Source organism: Haliotis cracherodii, unplaced genomic scaffold (genome assembly GCF_022045235.1).
Source record: "Haliotis cracherodii isolate W230 unplaced genomic scaffold, xgHalCrac1.p SCAF_6, whole genome shotgun sequence".
NCBI classification, from domain to species: domain Eukaryota; kingdom Metazoa; phylum Mollusca; class Gastropoda; order Lepetellida; family Haliotidae; genus Haliotis; species Haliotis cracherodii.
Window position 1 is genome coordinate 57,941,630 of NW_027266319.1, and position 24,942 is coordinate 57,966,571.

Here is a 24,942-nt window from a genome sequence, read left to right on the forward strand (position 1 = left end):
GTGAATTAGAACTGAAAAATCATTAATTAAAATCTCTCTTTGCACGGTTTGTTCAAGTAAATAGCACTATATGGAAACTCTTAAGGTTACAAATAGTCATCAATTATACTCAGTCCTGGAGGAGTGTTGGGTTTAACACACTCTGGACAGTGCTTCACATATGCAGCGGAACCCTGAGGTTTGTTTAGAGTCTATTTGCCCACTTACTAGATAATTTTTACGAAAAACAAAAACATTACAATATGAAATGCTCTGTGTTCTCCATAAATCCGTTTTCTGGAACTTGGCAGTGAACTTCACTAACCAACAATGCAATTGCACACTATCATGCTGGACTTCCCTGACAGCATCAGTGATTGATGTTGTTTGTTTAGTAGGTCATCATATGGCAGCCAACATCAAAAGGGCGGGTAGCATTTGATCACAGTTGATTATGATCCTGCTTGGAATGATTGATTGACTATTAGCCCTATTTTAGTGAGGAAATAAGTGTCAATTAAGAAATCAAGCTTTTTGTTTTATCTTATGTTTGAGTTGTGCTGGGGGATCTAATTCTGATCAGTTTACAAAGTGATTCACATATTCAGAAATTCATTTATCCAGACGATTCCTTGAAACCATCTGGATAAGTGGGGTTCCGGTGTATCATGGTGTGTTCATCAATGAGAGGAAAAGTTTGTTGTGTAATCCCGCACGCAGCAATATTGCAGGTTTATGACAGTGGCCTGTAAGAATTTAAAGTTGGATCAGATAATATAGTGATCGATATTATGAACAATGAACCACGCCATCGGGGTATGTTTACATGCAATCAACCAAGTCAGACCACTCAATCCATTTGGTTAATATATTAATCCTGGGCTGGCTGCATTAGTGTGTCATCATACCCCAGCAGTGTGAACTGAGTGAGTGAATGTTGTGTAGCATGGTAGTCAGTAATATAGAAGTCACCAATTTTACAAGTTATGTAGGCTGTTAAAACATGAGTCTGGGCCAGTTTACCTGTGGCAAGTAAACCTGTGGCCTGTGGTCAGGAAACCTGTGGCCTGTGGTCAGTAAACCTGTGGCCAGTAAACCTGTGGCCTGTGGTCAGTAAACCTGTGGCCTGTGGTCAGTAAATCTGCGGCCTGTGGTCAGTAAACCTGTGGCCTGTGGCCAGTAAACCTGTGGCCTGTGGCAGTAAATCTGTGGCCAGTAAATCTGTGGCCAGTAAACCTGTGGCCAGTAAATCTGTGGCCAGTAAACCTGTGGCCAGTAAACCTGTGGCCTGTGGCCAGTAAATCTGTGGCAAGTAAACCTGTGGCCAGTAAATCTGTGGCCCGTAAACCTGTGGCCTGTGGCCAGTAAATCTGTGGCCAGTAAACCTGTGGTTGATTGCATGAGCTGCCATCAACACTTTGGAGGAACAATGACAGCCAATTCACACATTGTAGCCAACGGATTCTCAATGTGTGTTTGTTTGTTGTTTAACACCACATTCAGCAATGTTCAAGCTATTAAGTGATGGTGACTTGTAAATACTTGAGTCTGAACCAGACAAACGAGTGACTGACATCGTGAGCAATGATCGATGCCGTCGGGGGAATGATGACACACAATCCACGTCACTGAGCCTCGCCATGGAGATACTTGGTTGCCTCTTCCAACCGACACAGGGGACCTTGTCTAACCTGTAGTTCCCATGGGGCCTGATTCTTAGACACACACAGATCAACATGCAGAGGATTATTCTGCCCTGGAATCCTAGTTTGGGTCATGGCTATGAATATATGGTCAGTTTCTGAAATACTCTCCATAGAGACACTTCTGCATCAGGGATGTGGTACATATGATAGATGTTGACAAACAAACAATGGTTCAGTTCCTTCATTCCACCAAATGTGGAAAAAGCCAACTGGCATCCCCAAAATGCTTTTGAAGTACGCTTGATCCTGATTCATGAAGTCATCTAAGCACTATGACTCTGGTTCAGCTTTATAAAAGTATAGGAATTAGCAGGTCTAAGCACTAAACTCACTTTGTGGAATATGATCCAGGAGTCAATAAAGCTAATAATAATTATCATAATGATAATTTGTAGAGCACCTGTATCCAGATAGTGACAATTACTCAAAGGTGAGTGAGGTTTTACGCCACTTTTAGCAATATTCCAGCAATATCACGGAGGGGAACACCAGAAATGGGCTTCACACATTGTACCCATGGCAGGAATCGAACCCGGGTCTTCGGCGTGACGAGTGATAGCTTTAACCACGGCTACCCGACCGCCCCTACTCAAAAGTGAAGGGAAAGAACAGCTCTGACATGTGCTTTAGTGGTATGCATGTCTGAAGAAGTGAATGTTTAACTGAGACTTAAAGGAAGGCAGTTCTCTAACCTAAAATATAAGCTACACGATCAGGCCAACCATAAGCCCTGGACAGTCATGGCGGGCAAACAGCTAGGAATGCAAGGATAATGTGCTCATGGTTTAAAGAAATGGGTATCTTTCAGTGACCAACAATGTACATCTTTGCCTGTGACAACATTTCGTGGAGCGACGGTGGCCTTTGCCAGGATGAACATATCTCTAGAGGACCATATGTCATCTTCCTGAGGCAAGGGAGTTAGTTACCTGACTTTAGAAGTCCAGTTTCCACCCTTGCCGAACTAAGCTGGAATTTCTTGGCTAGATTGTAGCATCACCAGTGGTTATTACGAGTTATGTCCCTTCTATGCCCCTGCTACTGACCAATCAGATTCCACCTCTCATATCACTTACATCAGGACAAATCGAAAATAAAGATCTTTATTGTAATAAAACAGGTTTTACCTTGGGAAATGCTTCACATCACCTCAGCACCTTGAATAAAAACATGAAAACATTTGGACATATCTGTCAAACCTGAGGTGACAGTACACATGTTCTGCAAATCCTGCAACTGAATTAATTCGGCACAGCAGTTGCTATGTTGTTTATGAACCGGATGTTGATTTTGCTATGGGATTTTGATTGGACTATGCAAAGACTCATTAGTCCAGCCAAATTGTAACTCCATAATTCCAGCCTATTTCGGCAAGGGTGGTAACTGGACTCTTGAAGTCAGTCAACTCCCTTGGCTCAGGAAGATGACCATATGTGGCATATTTCAGTCATCAAGTGACCATGGCAAATGTGTTGTAGGCCTATTTCAAACCAACTCTCATGCCCCAGTCAGAAATAACCAAGACTATCATTGGCTTGGCAATTAGAAATAGGAAAACAAATACAGGTTGCAAGAAAAGTAGCATCAATGCTTTCTATAATACTTCTTCCTGGCAGTTCTCGTACTTCTCCTACTATGGTCCGAAGCGGCCGAGTTGGCTAATGATCCTCCTCTCAACAAGATCCCAGAAAATCTTCAGGCAATATCAGCAGGTTGGCACATACACAGCATGGAGGTTGTGAGGATCAATACCGCGAAACTTTATCTTTTTAAATGCTCGGCACTATGTTTGATGTATCCCCACATAACCATTGATGTAATCGGGTGATAAAAAGGACATGGTTGAAATCCAAGTCCTCATTACCTAAAACTCATGTCAGTGATAAATTGGCCAGTTTTTGATGAGAAAAAGGTGTTGAAGATATCAATAACATTGATCGTGTACTCAAAGTGAAAAGGAATTTGAAGTACCATTTATAAAAATCATATTGGCTTTGTTGACATATGTCATATCAATATTGCGATGCTCAGCATGTCACTTTGACCTGGTGACACTGACACAATTAGCGTATTGAACTCTGACACATATTGATGCAACAAAATCTTTTCCAAAATCAGAAGAAATCTCTGTTAAAAGCAGAGTCCCTTGTTATGATTTTAATTATATCATAAGGATGCGTTGCATTATCACATAGTGATGTTACCAGGTGAAGCGACCGACTCCGTGGTCTAGTGGTAGAGCATCTGCCCGGACACCGGAAGGTCCGGGGTTTGATACCCGGCCGCGTTATATCAAAAGACATTAAAAAATGGTACTTGTTGCTACCCCGTCGGCATTAAGGGGCTAAAACCAGGACTGGTCGGCTCGGAGTCGGTATACTGTGTCTGAGTGGGGTATTCATGTTAAACTGCGGCATGGTATCTCAGTGAGCTAGCACTATATATCGGCATCAGTCTGGACTAGTACAAGCAGTCACACACACATGCACGCACACATGCATGCACGTCGCTATAAAAGTGCAATAATCTTGGACACGACATTAAACCCAATTTCGACTCACCTCACCAGGTGACACCTTCGTTGTTAGAGCATGTCCATGTTCTACATCTCTGTGAAGAACTAGCACACATAGGAAGTTCTACTTTTTTGAACACCTGGTGTCCAACTTGTCCAAACTTAAATTACTATTTTACTATGAATAATAGATTCTTATATCAGTTATTTTAATTGCAGGTTTTACTATATATCTTCAAAATAATGATAACCAGGGTTATGCAGTAGCACTTTTATGTACTTTCAGGCACTTTTTTTTTGCATGGAAAAATTTCACAAATCACTGTTAAGGTTTCGTGCGATCTCTCTATTTCCATCGCAAGAACAATATGTTAACATTTAAAGGTCAACTACAACAAATATTACTTTTAACGAGTCAAAGTATGGCAGTTTTGATATATGTATCCATTTTCTGTCAACTAAGGTTTGTTTCAAGGTGTCAATAGCGGTAATAGGATCTTGGTTGCTGTCAATAACTGTGAGTTGCTAAAGCGGACCTTATGGGAGGGGGCAAACGGAAGTTGTAAGTACCGAGTGGACACCGAAATTAATGTAAAAGTTTGAAAGTTTGATCAAAACTAATGAAGTAGATTACGTAGATGACATAAGTCCCGGTATACAATTAAACACTTTATATTACTGATGATGTAATGACAGGATTAACCTGCGCAATTCAATACAGATTTGTTGATATTCTATTTCCGATGACAGATCATGACGAGACATGGGTTGGGGTTCTGGCTTATCTACCGCACATAAACTTTTGATTTCAAGAACCAAGTTAATACCTCGGCTAATCTTTGAGATCGGCTTATGTATACGGCATTTACAACACAAATGACAAGCATGCATTTAATGAGTAAGTTAGATGGTGGACTGTTGCTTCCTGGAACAGGATTTCCAGAATATCACTGCATGTCAATTTAATGTGATCGAGATGGACATGCCCCGTGAAGATCCGGGGTGGAATGGGTCTTCAGCAACCCATGCATGCCGTAAAAGGCGACTATGCTAGTAGTAAGAGGCGACTAACGGGATCGGTTGGTCAGGCTCGCTGACTTGGTTGATGCATGTCATCGATCCCCAAAACATGGATTGATGCTCATGATATCAATCCCTGGATTGTCTGGTCCAGACTCGATCATTTACAGACTGACGTCATATAGCTGGAATATTGCTGAGTGCGGCGTTAAACAACCAGTCAACCAACGAGATAGACATAATTAACTCCACAAAATTGCAATCACTGTAGGACAATCATGAAAACTCAACAATCTAAGAAATCTGAGCACAGAAAACAGCGACTTCTGAACACTGACCTAGACTTTGTAAAGATTTGGGGTTGGGACAATACCTTATCTTGGGACAATATCAACTGACTCTCTGCTCTGAACTAGCAATACCAGTATTAATCGGCTCCAGAGTTACAACATGAATACACTCCGGGCAGAGAATCTGTCATCTCTAAAAGCTTGCATGTTATTTCTAATTACTTCAGAAACCTTATCTGAAGGACAATTACAGGAAAGATGCTCTTCACACATGAGAGGTGGCGCTACCTGTAGAGGACTTGTACAGTAAATGCGAAGATCTGGTGTCATCACTCTCATAGTGATTCATGTGCCATTCGTTTTTTACACTTTTGTACGTGACTGAAACAATATTTTAAAACTCATTAGATAACTAAATCTGGTACATGAAACTATACAATTTTGATTAAGGGAAATATTCATTGACTTTGTTGACAGACAAGCAGTTTCCTTTAATGTTATGAGCTTAAATTAAATGCCAAAAAAATCACTCAGTGCAATCTCATTAACATCTTTTACTCTGATAGGAGTCCATTCCGCGGAAGATCTGACGACACCTGAATGAAAGGTCATGTCAGGTCAAACCTAAGTAAACTTTAACTGACCAATCAAAATGAAGGATGTGTGGTTTCTTCAGCTAACCTGATGTCCGCTTTCTTAAACAATTTGGCTTCATTTCTCAAACATCTTGATTTTGAAAAAATTGAAAATGCCACAGAAAACAAAAATACAGTACATTTATCTGGGTGTAGATGTCATAGCAATCAGAAAATCCTGGATGTATAATACATCTACAAAATAAGAGTGCAGCTTTAAGTTTTTGCATTCCGAACTGCCCAATTGTGATTGTTTTCAATACGTAAAAATCAAATATGCTTGTCTGAATACTTATTGCTCACTTGTACCAAGAAGTTAGAAGCCTAGACACTGGCTGATAAGAACCTTCACCTGATGGGACCCTCTATATGAGCTCTTCACACAGAGAGATTGCTTCATGGGACTGGACTCAGTGTGGAGTTTACACACAATAACACATTGGCTAAGAGTTGGGACAATCCAATTACAGTATTTCCATAATGGTAGTGCTGCGCCATGACTGTGAAATATACATATATTTTTACTAAAAGCTTAGGCAAGTCTAGATCAAACCAAACCAAGTCTAGTTTTATTGATTTCACACCAAAGAGGAAAGGTTCTTTTGAAAAAACAAATTACAATTATATTAAAGAAATGTTTTCATAGACTAAGTGTTAGTCTACTGAAATGGTAGCTTGAGCCAAGTCAACACAAAAATGATATCTACCCCCAAAATGTCCCTATTTATTCTGTAAGGACAAGTTCCACACAGCAATCTTGGCATCTCATTAATCTAGGTTAAAGTATGGGTGTCGAGATCATCAAGAGCCAGTATCATTTTGTGCCACAGGACCCTCCTATTACCCAAATTCACAACCATACATAAATACATTTGTTGGGACAGAAATTCCCACAGGAATCCAATGACTTCCTCCTTGTCTTGTCCAAGTTCTGGCACTCTGAAATTCTGTTGGAATCCTATAGATCAACTTCATATATTCCAGTGTTTATAAAGAATGTGTCAAAAGTGTGAGAATACAAATATGCAATATATCTTTTTGCAAATACAACCGGCTGACAGTATTGCAGATTACACTTTGAAAAGTGGAGGAATAATCAGACAAAGTGGCCTTTAAAGATGGCAGCCATAACTAAACTAACATTCATCACACAGATTGTCTTGCTGAGATAAGTAAAAGAACATTTCAGCTTCAAAGAGTGAGTGAGGAGTTGGGTTTAACGCTGCTTTGTATATATTCCAGTTATATCACGATGTGTCGGGTTTTATGTGCGATGAAAGCCTGAAGTGATGCAGGTCTCAAATGTTTATCACTTTGGTGAAACCCACAAGCACTTCAGTTTCATGGAGGAAAGGTAGAAAATAGAAAAGATGAATAGACGAACAGAAAATTCATTACGACACAAAAGTTCAGACAATGACAATAAATATTATCCTCTTGTGTCCAGACACGACCAGGTGAGCTAACAATCCAGCAATGATAAATATTTGCCTTGACGCCAATTTGAAATATTTAATTATGTTATGATTTACATCAAATGTAGAATACCCTACAGTAAAAGGTTCACCATGGATAGAAAAATATTTTTTCAAAGATTATCATTGATTTTAAGTTCGCAACTTAATGGAATAAAGTGTGAGTAAAGAGAGTATTTGCCTAGCCCATTGTCAAGGCAGAGGAAATCAATAATCTGAGTTGGGGACATCGGAAGAGGCTAGGATTCCTCTATGTAAATTAAGGTGCAAATGAAATACTTCCCGATTACTCAGAGTGTGTTGAAAACAGTAAATGTCTCACTCTGGTCATTGCATGGAGACTTGCTTGTGTGAGATGCATGTTCACCATTGTAGGTTAATGATTTTATATTGTACAATGTCAACTGTGCCATTTCGTATTGTCAAAACTGACATATTACAACAATGATTGAAAATGTTGTACTGCCTCACTTTGAAGATTTTAAATACTACTTTTGCCATTTCTTATGCAGAAGAACCCTTTTATCTTGGACCTAGTGGAACCCGCTGGGACCTAGTTGGATCTGGTGGGACCTGGTGAGATCTGGTGGGACCTGGTGGGACCGGGTGGGACCGGGTGGGATCTGGTGGGATGTGGTGGGACCTAGTGGTATCGGGTGGGACCTGGTGAGATCTGGTGGGACCTGGTGAGATCTGGTGGGATATGGTGGGACCTTCTGCGATTGGGTGGGACCTGGTGAGATCTGGTAGGATCTGGTGGGACCTGGTGAGATCTGGTGGGACCTGGTGAGATCAGGTGAGACCTAGTTGGATCTGGTAGGATCTGGTGGGACCTGGTGAGACCTAGTTGGATCTGGTGGGACCTGGTGGGACCTGGTGGGACCTGGTGGGACCTGGTGGGATCTGTTGAGACCTAGTTGGATCTGGTGGGACATGGTGAGATCTGGTGGGACCTGGTGAGATCTGGTGGGACCTGGTGGGACCTGGTGGGACCCAGTAGGACTTGGTGGGACCTAGTGAGATCCGTACATTACAAATATTGAGGCATGAATATTTAGACAGATCAAGTAACAGTATTATAGATATGTGGCAATATGATGGCATACATGAGAACATAACATGTGTACCCAGATACACATACAGATACACATCAGGTTTATGTATGGAAATAGTTCTTGGAACAGTTATGCAGGACAAAATGCCGGGCTGGCTAGCGAACGCTGGTTGACATCGCCAGTGGAAGCTGAAAGTGAAACTACTGTGAAAAAACGTGAGATCTTCTACCCCCTGTATAAGATGACCCCCCTTCTGAACAACCTAAATTCTTGGGAAAAAACCCTTGCCTTATACACAGCGATATACGGTATGTGATCATATATTGAAATGTATTTCACAGCAATGAAACCTGTGAAGATCCGGGGGACAATAGGTCTTCAGCAACCCATTTTTGTTTAACTACACACTCAGCAATATTCCAGCTATATGATGACAGTCTGTAAATAATTGAGTGTGGACCAGACAATCCAGTGATTGACATCATGAGCATCGATCCACGCAATTGGGATATGATGACATGCATCAACCAAGTCAGCGAGCCTGTGCACACCAGTGTGTGAGATGCCTACTTTGTGCTTCTCAAAATTGTCCATGTGACAAACACCAACCTTGGGATAAAGGCACAGAATTCTATAGCAATATCCCAGGTGGGACCAGTTTCAAGTTTCAAAACAGTGCTGTGTCTTTTTATCTCAAATTTGAGATAAGCGGGCGAATATAAACATATTTATATACTGAGGTGATCAGGGGCGGAGACTAGGTACGAGGAACTGTCAATACTTTTGAGATAAGAGGTTTGACCGTAACGGAAATTGACACAGAAGATTTAGTGTTTCATGACTTATGTAACATTTCAGATCAGCTATATTTCACATTGGACACATATTAACTAGATATGACAGAGATTATTAACAGTCTTGTCATGCCAAACATACTAACAATTGCCATGTGATGTGATCAGCTTAGGCCAGTAGTTCACTGTAAAATCTGCCAGTATTCTCCAGGATTTCAGTGATAACTCCTCAGCAACCTATGCCTGTTTTAAGAGGCGACTAAATTGATTCGTGGCCAAGTTTGGTTACTTGGTTATCCCAATTGCGCAGATCGATGCTCATCATACAGCTCGAATATTACAAACAAACAAACAAAAGTTGTTCACCCCAAACCGGTTAAACTACAGGACAGGGATTACTTTTTTTCAGTTTTAAACTTCAAATGTCTTGGGGACAAGGTCATTGCCAAGTCTTTCAATGAATAATTCAGAAAAAAGAGAAACTAATTAACTTTAAACCTAGTTTGTTTCACCTCCATCATTCTTTGACAAGGTCACTTCCCGGCTACATGTCAAAGGCATTATCAGGGGGCACAGATGGTCGGTCGTCTGCCTCAGTTAACTGTGCAGGGTTATGTCCCTTAAGTATAGACCCGTGAAGATCTGGGGTAGTCGTAAGAGGCGACTAACAGGATTGGGTGGTCATGCAGGCTCGCTGACTTGGTTGATGCATGTCATCGTATCCTAATTGCATGGATCAATGCTCATGATGTCAATCACTGGATTGTCTGGTCCAGACTCGATTATTTACAACCCGCCTTCACATAGCTGGAATATTGCTGATTGTGGTATTAAACAACAAACCAACCAACCCTTAAGTATGATACCAGAAACCATGTCAGCACCATACCTGTGTTTATGGGTTTTGGCAAGTCTTAACTGTCTAAGACCTGCAGCAAATCAGGGTTGTGTGGGGTGTTCAATTCACTGATTGGACTGCACAATATTACCAGTATACTGGCATACTGCAACATGCTTTCCAAATGATATATATTACAATATCTTCCTGTGCTCTACTATATTGGGTAAAAAGAGTTTTGATATTATTTGTATGGCTTTAACCTAAAATCTATGAAAAGATTCATTCACAAATGATGTTTTCCTTTGAAATTGATTGACAAAACAGCGGAAGTGATGTTTCTCTATCATTGTTATCTCCCCTGTATCCATGAATACAAAATGGTGGTGACTGACCATTTTGACTTTCACATTGTGATATTTATTCAGTACGTAGAAAATAGGATCCGCACAAACAATCAGTGTCAATTACTGTCAAACTCATTAGCTCCCATTTTATCGCAATATGCATCGCAATATGCATCACAATACAGATACCCAAAGTGCAGTATATTTCAATACAATGTTTTTGCCAATACACAGACCTATTCAATGTGCAGAGTTGTGTCCCTTAAGTGTGCCGGTGTAAGCTGCCAAAGTCTACCCCCCTAAAGAGTATACCCCCAGGGTAGATTTTGGAGACTTCTCAGAATCTACCCTTTCCCAGAATCTACCCCCAGGGGGTATAATCTTGGAGTTCCCAGAATCTACCCCAGTGTAGATAATAATAAATTATCAAATCTCAAATTCAAAATGTTGTTTCATACATGCAACAAAGAAATAAATATTGTTTAAACTTAAAAAAATATCTTACAAAACACATAGACTTTAACTCATTGTAGTCATCATCAATTTGTAAGTTCGAAAGTTGGTGTTGAGAATTGCATGAGGAAATGTGTGAGATTTTTTAAATAATGATAACTGTTCGGGATATATCCCCGGGGTGGATTCTGGGAATGGGGGTAGATTCTGTGAGCTCCTAGGCCCGAGAATCTACCCTGGTATACTTTGAAGGGGGGGTATATTTTAGCTATCAGACTTTACACTGGAAATGGAGTCAGCACCACACTAAAGACGTGGTAATTTCCAACACGTGCATCAAATCATGAGTGTGTGGGATGTGTGTTTGGCTGCATGCATGTGTGCATGCATAATTCAGTGTATTATACATCCATTCTTGCTCAAAGCATCGTTCAGGAAGTGATGTCCCCACCACCCATCTCTCTAATCAGTAAGTTCACGCAGTTTCTTTGGTTCATCAATATAATTTGATTTGATTTGATGGCTATTTTTAGCACATTCAAATGGTGGCATGTGAACCAAGAATATTTATGATAATAGACTAAAGACATACAGTGAGTGAGTGAGTGAGTGAGTGAGTGAGTGAGTGAGTGAGTGAGCGGGTTTTGAGCGTGTGCATGAGTGCATGTGAGCATGTGACATGAAAATATCCGATAATGAGAATAAAAAAAGGAATTTTTCTGATGCTATCTCATACTATGTGATATATGATATAAAAATATCACCACAAAGTCATTGACTACACCAGATTATGCTATTAGTTATAAGGCAGTGTTTTGCAAAACAATAAAAGCGACAAATAATTTCCCTCATCATAACAAATCTCGATAGTCGATAGAACCATTCGGACTACATGATAAGCAACAGTTTATGAATCACTATCAAACATAAATGACACCAGGTGTCCGCGAAAAGGTGGTCGTACCCTACCCCACCAGTAGCCTCCGCAACAAACACAGGGGAAAGAAACCATTTGCACTAATTACACAACATTCCAACATAAGGAATAAACAGGAGTATGAATGTTTAATGTTTCTACTCCAAACCAAGGCTCTACATTGCTTTTTGATTACATTTCATTGATACCACACAAATCCTTAGTGGATAAGATTTTTTACTTCCATTAAAACCTTTGCCTGGATGCGTCAATAAAAAATATGAGGGACAAATAATCTGAATATGAATGACAGTGTAATCTATCAACTTAAAATGCCATATCTCAGGTGAATACTGATACATGAAATTCAAATGCATGTGGTCACTTAAAATGCTCACAATCCCCAAAGAACACTTTTCATAGCTGATTTTACACCATAATGACAAACATATGACGTTATGCCATGATGTTAATTTTTTTTTAAAATACATAACACACATCATATCAAATTTGAAAAGGCATTTGTATGACTAAAACCATTTGACAAATTATTCTGTATTAAAAGTAATTATATTTTAACAAAAAAATTACAAAATGGCGTATCTCATTCTTTGCATTGTTTCATGGAAAATAAATATTTTGTTGCATAAAAAAATTAAGTCCTTCCAGTAAATGTGAGTTTTCTGAGAAAATATCCAAGAAAACCAATGAGCCTATATAACCATCAGCTCTCAAGTAGGGGCTTTTCAGGCTGATTTATTAATGTATAATCTTGTGCTTTACTTACTTACGAGGAATGGACTGCATGAAATGTCTTTCAGTGTAAATGCATATCCCTCTTAAACAGTTCAGCTGAAGCCTGTGATGTACAAAGAAGCAGAACTAGGTCTTCACATCACTGAGCAAGTAGTCTTTAGGCAACCATCCTGTTTCTATAGCTGCTCTGGATTAGACACTGCCTTCTTGAAAACTAACTATGACTTAAAGGGGAGTACTTGTGATAGCTACTCTAAAGACTGGAACTGCTTCCTGAAGCAAGTCTATGCCCTCTATGTGAAGTTATAGTCAGGGTAAATTTAGAAATGGCTGAATTATTATCGTGAGTGCAAGACGTAACAGTAAATGGATGCTGGACACATACTGTAAGTTAAAACTTTGGGAATGTAACAATCACATTATTGACACTTGAACTGCTTTGAACAGTATTTCAGTTATATCATGGCCTGTCAGCTTAATGTGGATGATAGGCAAGAATGAAATAGACCATTTTCCTTTTCTGTGTTTGTTTGTTGTTTTACGCCGCACTCAGCAATATTCCAGCCATATAAAGGCGGTCTGTAAATAATTGAGTCTGGGCCAGACAATCCAGTGATGGACATCATGAGTATCGATCCACTCAATTTGGATCGATGACATGCATCAACCAAGTCAGCGATCCTGCTAGTCACCTCTTACGACAAGCATTGTTGACTTTTACGGCAAGCATGGGTTGCTGAAGACCTATTCTACCCAGGATCTTCACGGGTCCCCTTGAAACAACAAGCATTTAGCACAAACAAACAAAGGACTGCAAGAATGGCAAAACTGGTATTTGTACCCATGACCAGTAGCTCCTGGTACATATAAGGGACACAACTCTGTACTATGCATTGCAATGTGTTAAACCTTTGGTTTACTGATGGCCACATTCACCATGATAATAATGTCCAAAGGGACAATTAGCCATGATGGTCTTATATATATATATATTTATGATCAGGGTGCCGTTGTACAAAACAACCTTAGCGCTATGACTGTCATACGTCTATGTTAGGGTATGGGAGTCATGATCACCTTAGCACTGAGATCACTTTGTACAACAGCACCCTGCGATTTTCTAAGGAATACATGTTTCACATAGATCTTTGTTTCACATATATATTCCTTTCATTTTTGTGTCTGTGTCTTGCTCATGCAACCTTAGAAATCTTTTAAAATGAATGAAATTGAGTGCATGATCAAGTTGGGGAATGATGCAGCTTTGTATTTAAGTTACATCACCTCTTGTCAGCTCTTAGAGCAAGGGGCGGTCGGGGAGCCTAGTGGTTAAAGCCTTCGCTCATCACGCCGAAGACCCGGGTTCTATTCCCGACATGGGTACAATGTGTGAAGCCCATTTCTGGTGTCCCCCGCCGTGATATTGCTGGAATATTGCTAAAAGCAGCGTAACACCATATTCACTAACTCACTCTTAAAGCAAGAAAGCCCAAAGTGATTCAACATGGATGTTTACAAGCTGGATGGAACCTACAAGCATGAATATGCTGCCAACAAATTTAGAAACATAGTGAGATTGAATCTTGGGATTCAAAGCTACAGCCAGCAGATCCTGGCAGATATAAGGGACTCAACTCTGCCAAGCCAACTGCTTTGTTTTTTTGTTTGCTGTTTAACGCTGCATTCAGCAGTATTCCAGCTATATGATGGCGGCCTGTAATTAACTCTGGACCTGACAATCCAATGATTAACATCATGAGCATCAATCTACTCAATTGGAATACGATGAAATGCATCAACCAAGTCAGCGTGCCTGACCACCCAATCCCGTTGTCACCCTTACGACAAGAGTCGCCTTTTACAGCAAGCATGGGTTCCTGAAGACCTATTCTACCCCAGATCTCCACGGAGAGACAAGCATGGGTTGCTGAAGACCTATTCCACCCCGGATCTTCACGGGTCAGAGTAACATATAATCTACAAAATGAACACACTTAATTTCGAATGGTTTCTAAATATCAGCTTGTTTGGTCAAATGCATGTGTTCTGTAACACCAATGTTCAATAACATTGAATACTACCTTCATATAACACTGAAATATCCATCAGTGCCAGGTTATGTGCAGAGAATAGACAAAAGAAGCTGCACAGACTTTGGCTAGATCTGTAGTCATATCACGGCTTGACTATTGCAACAGTCTCATGAGTAACACCCCACATGATCAACTCCACAGGCTCCAACGTGTACAAAATACAGCAGCACGTATCGTCACGAAGACATCAAAATGGACTCCAGTAACACCTGCTCTCGTGTCGCAGCACTGGTTACCACTCAAAGCCAGAACTGAATTCAAAATTCTAACAAATGCTTCATGGAAACATCCCCATTATATCTCACCGATCTCCTGCCTAAATACAAGCCTTCCAGATCTCTCCGTTCTCAGAACAACCATCTGTTACAAGTCCTGGAAACCCGTCTCAAAACCTTTGGTCAGAGATCTTTCAAGTTCTGCGCTTCCTCACTTAGGAACAAACTACCATCTGATCTTAAGCTGTCGTCATCACTTTCATCCTTTAAGGTTCATCTGAAAACACACCTTTACAGACAGCACTATTAACTCTACTCCCCTTTCATCAGCATTATTTGCTAAAAAATGGTGACAATCTTCGGGCATATCCAGTTACAGATGCGCATGCGTAGCATGCAAATTACAAAGGTAAATAAACATGGGGAGTTTATTCCGAGTGATGAAGATTATAACAAATTTTAACTGCCAATGTCAATTTTGACAAGAGCAAATTTACCTCACAAACAAATTTCACGTAGTCCACTTTTCGTTTACATTCAGTACAGAGCACCAATGAATGCCATGTTGAGTGTTGTTCGATCGAATTCATAAGAAATCAGCCACCGCCTGTCTACTCATTGAGGTAGACAGGAGCCAGGTCAAAGAATTAAATCAACTTACAAAAATATTGCCTTATCAGACATAAATTCATAGACTTGCAGAATAGTTTTATAGTAGTTACATACAGACATATCACCTACAGTAAAGGAATGAGCACAAGTGTATTATATACACTACCCGTATAATACACACAGATCTGATGCTGAATGTCCTTCTTGACAACGGTATATGGATCTATACCTAAACGTCTCCTTTACAGTATTAAAGAAGTTGTTGTCCATAAATTGTGCCTACTTAGGTCTGATGCTATTGATAAAAATATGGATCAGATATCTCGATATTCTTAAAGGGATCACAGTATTAAAATCAACAGTTCTTAACCAAAAAGGCACATGTATTGGACTTTCTTTCGTCAAATGATTTAAAGTTCTATTTCCGAATGACTTTTGCTCGATAAAATATTTGCGAAGTTATTTTCACTCTGCCAGTGTGACTTGAGGTTTGTATGAAAATATTTCCTTAATGTGCTGGAACAGGGATCCAATGTACACTGCATTAAACAAATCTCCTTGGCATTCAATCAATAAATTTTGCAGAAAAAAATCTAATAGCTTCTATTTTTTATTTTAAAAGGTAGGTTGTGTGTGGGGATTCATTTGAAACAGTATTTAATTTCCTATCAGGTAAACCACATCAAATTTTGTTTTATTTCAAGAAATAAAAGTCTAAAGGAATCAATCGCTGATTTGATTAAGAGGGTCTAGAATCTGTAAGGTTAACTCCCCTGCTCTGGTATGGCCAGATAATGGCATTAAGAGCTGAGACAGTTTCTTATGTCAATGTTTACATATACACTAGCGTGGCATTCAGTGAACATGTAGTAGACAGGACAACAAGATGGCTACTATTATAATCATTACATTTTGATTGGCAGAACTGGGTTTGCTGAGGGCTTATTTCAAAATTTGGCCACAAATAATATTTGTGGCGAGATTACCAAATGACACTATGTAGTGCACCAAGATTGAGATTCCTGTCAATATTGAAAGGTTAGATTTCATTATTCAGAAGGAAAGACCTTTTTGTAAGCATGAAAGGTATTTACTTAATTTATATGCCTACACCTAGAATGTAAAGCACGACCCTTTCTGTATTTTCACCCGTGAAGATCTGGGTTAGAATAGGTCTTCAGAAACCCATGCTTGCCTTAAAAGGTGACTTTGCTTGTCGTAAGAGGCGACTAACGGGATCAGGTGGCCAGGCTCACTGACTTGGTTGATGCATGTCATCATATCCCACGCGTGGATTGTCTGGTCTAGACTCGATTATGTACTGACTGTCATTATATAGCTGTAATATTGCTGAGTGCTGAGTTAAACAACAAATAAACAAACAAAACCTATGATCAACAACTCGGTGAGATCACGGTGGTATTGCTACAAGTGCATTGCAATTCTTTGCAGACCATTTTGACATGATCGGTTAACAGCAACGGACATCACCAATATCTTTGCCACTGGAACTGGTAAGCTGTACATTTACACTGCAAACACTAGTTATTTTTGCTTTAAAACTGAAAACAGTGGAAGAATGATTTTGGATGATAAATTAAATTTCACCTCGTGTCTTTTGATATCAAATAAATCAACAAGCCTCAGACTTTGAAACTTTTATTGACTTGTGTTGTTTTGTTTGATATCAAAAGACACAAGGGTGAGCTTCTGGAGTGAGTGAGTGAGTGAGTGAGTGAGTGAGTGAGTGAGTGAGAGTGATATTGCTGGAATATTGCTAAGAGTGGCGTAAAACAATACTCACTCACTCATTTCAGATGGACTGCTTAGCTGGTCCAGTGCACTGTAGTTGTCAGCAAGGGTGCATTTTAGTCTACATTTCTGATGTCTCCCACCATGACACTCACTCACTCAGTTTAAATATAAATCATAAAAATAAATGTGTTTTGTCATAAACTTAAAGGACAGGATCTATTCAGTAAGAGGCCCTTAACTTTTTTCTGGGTGTATATATGGACTTAATTTAAACAATATACAAACAAATTACTGTCAGTCTGCAAAATAAAACTCAAAGAACACATCAACTTTGAAAACAAATTCCTGTTGTAAGATAAAGTTTTCTGTATAAGAAATACTTTACTGTATATCTTCAGAGCTTAGCAATTCAATAGACGAAACTTTACAAGAAGTATTGATCGCTGTACAGGGACACTTGCATTTGAGCAGACCAGAAAGGTGACTTTTTCTCCTATAGAAATAAATATATGGCTGAAAATTGAAAAGCATGAGCTGACTGAAGGGCAATAACCGTCCTCAGACAATCTCCATCAGAGTCACATTTCCCTGGAAACTCATTATGCAGACCAAACTGAAGAGAATGGCTCAAGAATGGTAAACCTTCTGTGTTTTGTGAAGAACACGAGTGCTGTAATTCCTGATAAAATCAGCATCAGAGACCATTCAAGCGTAAAATCCTTGATAAAAAGTAAACAATAATTTCATCACTGTCCACGATTCACTAGATTTCAGACAAAAATTGTGCATAATGCGATGTTATGATTTGAAGATTTAATTTTTTCATCCGGAGAAAAAGGGCAAAAGATGTGTGTGCAGTGAAGCATAACATGATATGTTCAGCGGGTGATAGAAAGTTGATATCTTTACATTTATCACATTCTCCCCAGCGATATCATTACCGAAGCAAGAAGACTCACAACCACCAGCGCCAATTAAGCCAAACAATTAAAACTGAATTATGCTTGTCTTCCTTTATTATCTCAAAAAGAATTTGGATGACCGACTCAAAAGTATGACAAAGATATCAAGATAACTGCCTTTCATGTGACAGATTTATGTCTTTTGATGAAGCAACAGCCAAGATGCTTGGGTAATTACCGATTTGCTACCCTCAAACTCCTGCGATAAAAGGCTGCATTTTGCAATTCCAGGAATGAAAACGTTCCAGTTCTTGTGGGCCTGGTCACATTTTAGGTTTTACTGCTGTAATTTGGCTTCAAGTACTACACTTTGTCTTCCTAATTAAAACTGATTATAGAATTAGAAATGAATTTAGTAAAAACCTTTAGGGAAGTGCCGCCACATTTTTCTTAAATGCTATAAAAAGTAATCTTCTCCATCTGGCTTTGCGTTCTTCCGACAGATGCATAACTGACTTGGACTACGCAATGAATGATTTGTTAAATTTAAAATTTACAATCCTGATTCCCATAGGATAAAAAGAGTATTGAACAGACACTTGACCAAATAATTAGAACAGAAGTTAGCTATTTCCCCAACAAAAGACAACGATTTTATGGGTGTTATGGCAAAGAAAGGCTGATGATTTCACAGTGTCACCTTGACCTTAAGAATTTTATTTTGGCAGGTGTGGATATTGATGGGAAATTAACACTATGAAAGCTCAAACTGGGTCAATTGATAGTATTGTTTTTTGTTAATTACTATCCAGAGCAACTTGAACTTTAATCTTCAACAGAAATACAACAAATCTTTATAATGAATGTTTCTTAAATGCCACGTCTTGTCATATTATGCAGATAAGATTATACATGTTACTTCTCTTCACTATAATTAAACACAATGACAATAATGATGAATATATATCAACATCCCCATTGTCTTGACACAGCTGTTACAATACTGTGAATATATTCATCTCTCACCACGTAAAAAATAAATCTATAACAAAAATATTTCTGCACTTTCATATGACATAAATGAACAATGGCTGTTTTTTAGAATATATCATTATAAAAGAACACTTGACAGAAATACCCACTGTCAAAAATGACAAGACAAAAATAAACAAACGTGTACACGAATAAAACCTGAATAAAATAAATCAAACTGCATACACTCGCCAGCTTACCATTCTAAAACTTCAGTGCTCTGGATCCATAGCAAGTAAGTCCTTAAGCTTATAGACATCCATTCCCAAGCTTATAGAGTGGGCTAAAGGCTTCTTTTCTGCTCTTTGTCTAACACTAATCGAATGTCAACCTCCTTTTGAAAGCACAATCAACATTACTGTACGCACGTCTTCGAAGGTACGCGACAACTCAATTGATGGCACCTGAGAGGCAGACACGCGCTAGTCGACCGTCTCGTGCCGAGAGAAAGGGCCAAGTTCGCTGAGCCATACCATCCTCATCAGGGGGCTTTTTTCAAATGGATTTTTACCCTGTGCACAGAGTACTTAAAGGGAGATAACTGGCATGAAGTCCTGATCATATTGATAATAAACTGTGCTTGCAGCTAATATAATTCATCTGTATCCAAACAGGATTAGTACTCATTGAATTTTGTTTGCTATTGTTGTCAATGATGATCATAAATTGCATGTTTATTCATGCTGTCTTTAGGTCATATTTCAAATTCATATCAGTACCAGTTTTTCCAATCCGTAAACACTCTATTTGTTATGGATCCAATACTAGTATGATCTTGACGATTGTAAACCGAATTAAATCAATGTTTTTGTCATGATACCCTCATCAACATATTTAATTATTCATGATTCTTAATCGATACATATCAATGTTATTGATACCAAATTTCTATTTCCAATATTTATAGAGCCTCAATACATATATATATATATAACTTTAACTAAATATGTCAATATGCCATTCAATGTATATTCTACCATGAATTTGAAATTTACACGTTCGGTTCAAAATTCAGTTTAACACGGTTAAATCTACAGGTAACCTAGGTCTACATTGAAAACACAGTATGTTTATCTCCAAACTTTAAATACTGTATTCCAAAAAAACATAATACAATAGTTATTTTACATACAATATTTCAAAAACAATCTTTGATATTACCAAGGTAAATCCATTTTGAAAATAAATGCAAATTTATAAAACAATAATATATATCACATTTGACAGTAAACACAATGAAAACATGTCTATTTCCAGAATACTCCATTTTTATAGCTTTAATTTTTAAATTATATGATATCACAAAATAATTATTTCTCATATTTCATTTTAATATTATGATAACAGTACCCTCCAAAAACTCAGGCCCCCTCAAACTCCATAATTCATCACTATCTTCAAATTTTCCTTAATACCAAAAGTAACTCCAGAAGATTATCAGTGTTGCCATTAAAAAGTACATTTTACTATACATATTTCATTAGAAGCAGTGAAGAGAGAATACTCACAGCTTATCAGTGTACTGGTATGTGCTTGGTTAAGTTGGGTGGAATAAACAGCCATTGCTTACAAATATGTCTCCTTATACTCTGTTTACTTGTATTAACCAACACAATTCGGATTCAGAAACACTTTTATAACAATTACACAAACATGCATCTGTCATCCCTGATCAATCCCATCTTGTCCAGGCAAGAGCCTTAACTGACTTTAAAAGACCAGTTTCCACCCTTGCCGAACTACGCCATCTTCCCGAGGCAAGAGCGTTAACTGACTTTAGAAGTCCAGTTTCCACCCTTGCCGAACTACGCCATCTTCCCGAGACAAGAGCGTTAACTGACTTTAAAAGTCCAGTTTCCACCCTTGCCGAACTACACCATCTTCCTGAGGCAAGAGCGTTAACTGACTTTAAAAGTCTAGTTTCCACCCTTGCCGAACTAGGCTTGAAATTCTGGGCTCGATTATAGCGCCACCAGTGGCTATTACCAGTTATGTCCCTTCTGTGCCTCTCCTATGGACCAATCAGATTTCACCTCTCGTATCACTTACACTTGCTTCAAACAAAATGGCAGTGCCCAGTCAAGACGATCTGATCGATAATCAAGATCTATATTGTGATAAAATGGATCTTACATCGCGAAGTGTATCAAATCATGTGAGCACATTGATTAAAAACATGAAAAGATTTGGAATATATATGTTGAAACCGAGTTGGCGATGCACATGCTTTGCAAATCTTGCAATAGACTGAAATCTGCATGACAGTTTACTGACTGGATTTTGATTCATTGCTCAATTTTGATTGGACTATTCATAGACTTGTAAGTCCAGCCAAAATCTAACTCCATAATACCAGCCTTGTTCGGCAAGGGTGGAAACTGGACTTTTAAAGTCAGTTAACTCCCTTGCCTCGGGAAGATAGATCAATATGGCAAAACCATTTCTATGATATTATCAAACCGAAATATATCTACTGTCCAGACAGTTGTGTATTGAGACGTAAGCAATCCTGATATTTGTAACTTTTCAAAATTTCTTGATTAAAAGCAGTAAAAAAAATAACAAATGGAGTTTTAAGCCATGTTCAGTCATATCACCGTTATATTACATCCTTCTTTTAATATTAATCATGATGAGAGCAGCTACACTGATGGTGAACAGAATGATCATTAATCATACCACCAGGTTATGATGAAAAATAGATAGTGTAACGTTTTGTACCCAAGTTTTTTAACTTAATATTTATAAAGTCACCTTTTATTGATTAAATCTAAGTAATTTGAAATAAGGATTTACCAAGATGACATTTATAAGTTCTATTTCACAGTGCTATACGATAAATATAACATCAATTGACAAACCTCCGTACCAACAGATCAAAACGATTCAGCAGAAATGTTAGGCACAGAAAAATATCATACAAAATAAAATATTAGGTGAGGTGAAATGTGTTTAAGATTGAATTCAAGAGTATTACAGTCATTTAACAAAATACATGTCCATTTGTCTGCTTGTACTAGTCTGGACTGGTGCTGATTTTACAGTGCTAGCCAACTGAGACACCATGCAGTTTAACATGGATACCCCACTCAGGCACAGTACACTGATTCTGATGTGACCTATCTTTGTTCTATCCCCTTCATACAAAGTGCCAGGCAGGGTAACAACAAGTACCATCTTTTAACGTCTTTTCACATGACACGGCATGGATCGAACCACTCTATCCACTACACCACAGAGGTGGTCATTTAAAAATCATGGCCTTCGGGGCATCTGTATTTGGAGCTGTCTCACTCAAAAAACAAAGAATGGATAAAAGTAAAACAAGATGAATGTTAGATATATTTCTATGCATATGTTACCATTCAATGTTATAGCAGCTATACCTATGTGCTCAGTACTTATAATTTGCTGTGAAAAGTTGTCTACCTTAGCCATGCCAGGATAAGCTGATTGCAGGGTTTCTTTCCCAGGTTCATCTGATTATGAACCTTGGTTTGTCAGCACCATGCCCATGGTTGTAGTGTTCACTAAAGTGTTAGACTTTGATCTCACTATATCCTCATGGGACATTTATGGGTTTGTGTCAAATCATATTCAGAGCTACCCATAATAGCAGGCCTCAAGGTATATTTCCAAAAACCGCGAGAGCCTTTTGGCAACTAGTTTTATCAAAATTGAACAAAAAATATCTTAACTGTTGGTTTTACATATTTTGAAATAGATTGAGACAGTTATCTGATAAAAACATATCTAAAACTTGAACACTATTTTCAAGATGACCTTATTGTGCCCTTATTTATTTCGGGGTCTAATCACAAACCCAGAATAAAAAGATGCATGACTTCATGGGTTTACATAAACAGAGTGAAACATGAGTTGAGTCTGACATTGCTTTGAACAGTATTTTAGTTATATCACGGCGTGTCAGCTTATGATGGACAGAAGTCCCAAGTGATGCAGGTCTCTGACGTTTACCACTTTGGTGAAACCCACGAGCACGGGTATGACAAGGATCATTGTCATGATGGATGCAGGGTTTCAAACCCTGGGTCAGAGGACCGTGGCAGTGAAGGGAAACAACTCAACATCCGTCATAACGAAAGACGCTAAAGGATGGTACTTGTTCATTCCCAGTATACTGTGTCTGAATGTGTCATTCATGGCATGGTATCTCAGTGGGCAAGCACTATAAAACTAGCATAAATTTGGACCAGTACAAGAGGACACACACAAAAGCACACACCACACACAAACAAACAGATCCCACACACACCACACACTCACCAGACACACCACACACAAACACCAGACACACCACACACACACCAGACACACCACACACACACCAGACACACCACACACACCAGACACACCACACACACACACACCAGACACACCACACACACACACACACACCAGACACACCACACCCACCAGACACACCACACACACAACAGACACACATCAGACACACACCACACACCTCACACACACCAGACACACACACACCACACACACACACCAGACACACACACCACACACACACACCAGACACACCACTCACACACACACCAGACACACCACACACACACACACCAGACACACCACACACACACCAGACACGCCACACACACACACACCAGACACACCACACACACACACACACACACCAGACACACCACACACACACACCAGACACACCACACCCACCAGACACACCACACACACACAACAGACACACATCAGACACACACCACACACCTCACACACACAAGACACACACACACCAGACACACCACACCCACCAGACACACCACACACACAACAGACACACATCAGACACACACCACACACCTCACACACACCAGACACACACACACCACACACACACACCAGACACACACACCACACACACACACCAGACACACCACTCACACACACACCAGACACACCACACACACACACACCAGACACACCACACACACACCAGACACGCCACACACACACACACCAGACACACCACACACACACACACACACACACACACACCAGACACACCACACACACACACCAGACACACCACACACACACAACAGACACACATCAGACACACACCACACACCTCACACACACAAGACACACACACACCAGACACACCATGCACACACCACACACACACCAGACACACCACTCACACACACACACCAGACACACCACACACACACACCACTCACACACACGCCACACACACACCAGACACACCAGACACACCACACACACACACCAGACACACCACACACACACCAGACACACCACACACACACACACCAGACACACCACACACACACCAGACACACCACACACACACACACACACACACACAACAGACACACATCAGACACACACCACACACCACACACACCAGACACACACACCACACACACACACCACTCACACACACACCATACACACCACACACACACCACTCACACACACACCAGACACACCACACACACACACCAGACACACCACACACCAGACACACCACTCA

General features: G+C 39.5%; 1 protein-coding gene across 2 annotated transcripts in view; it reads right to left on the reverse strand.

Annotated features, from left to right (window-relative positions):
- LOC139444918 (neuroglian-like) overlaps positions 1–24,942 on the reverse strand; it is a 301,741-nt gene that overhangs the window by 200,224 nt on the left and 76,575 nt on the right. Inside the window, exon 1 of one of the 2 annotated variants that reach the window (XM_071225927.1) lies at positions 19,589–19,632. The exons of the other annotated variant lie outside the window; for it this stretch is intronic. The gene's annotated coding sequence lies outside the window, so the exon portion shown is untranslated. Of the gene's footprint in view, positions 1–19,588; positions 19,633–24,942 lie in introns of those variants that run through there. 2 annotated transcript variants of the gene reach the window in all.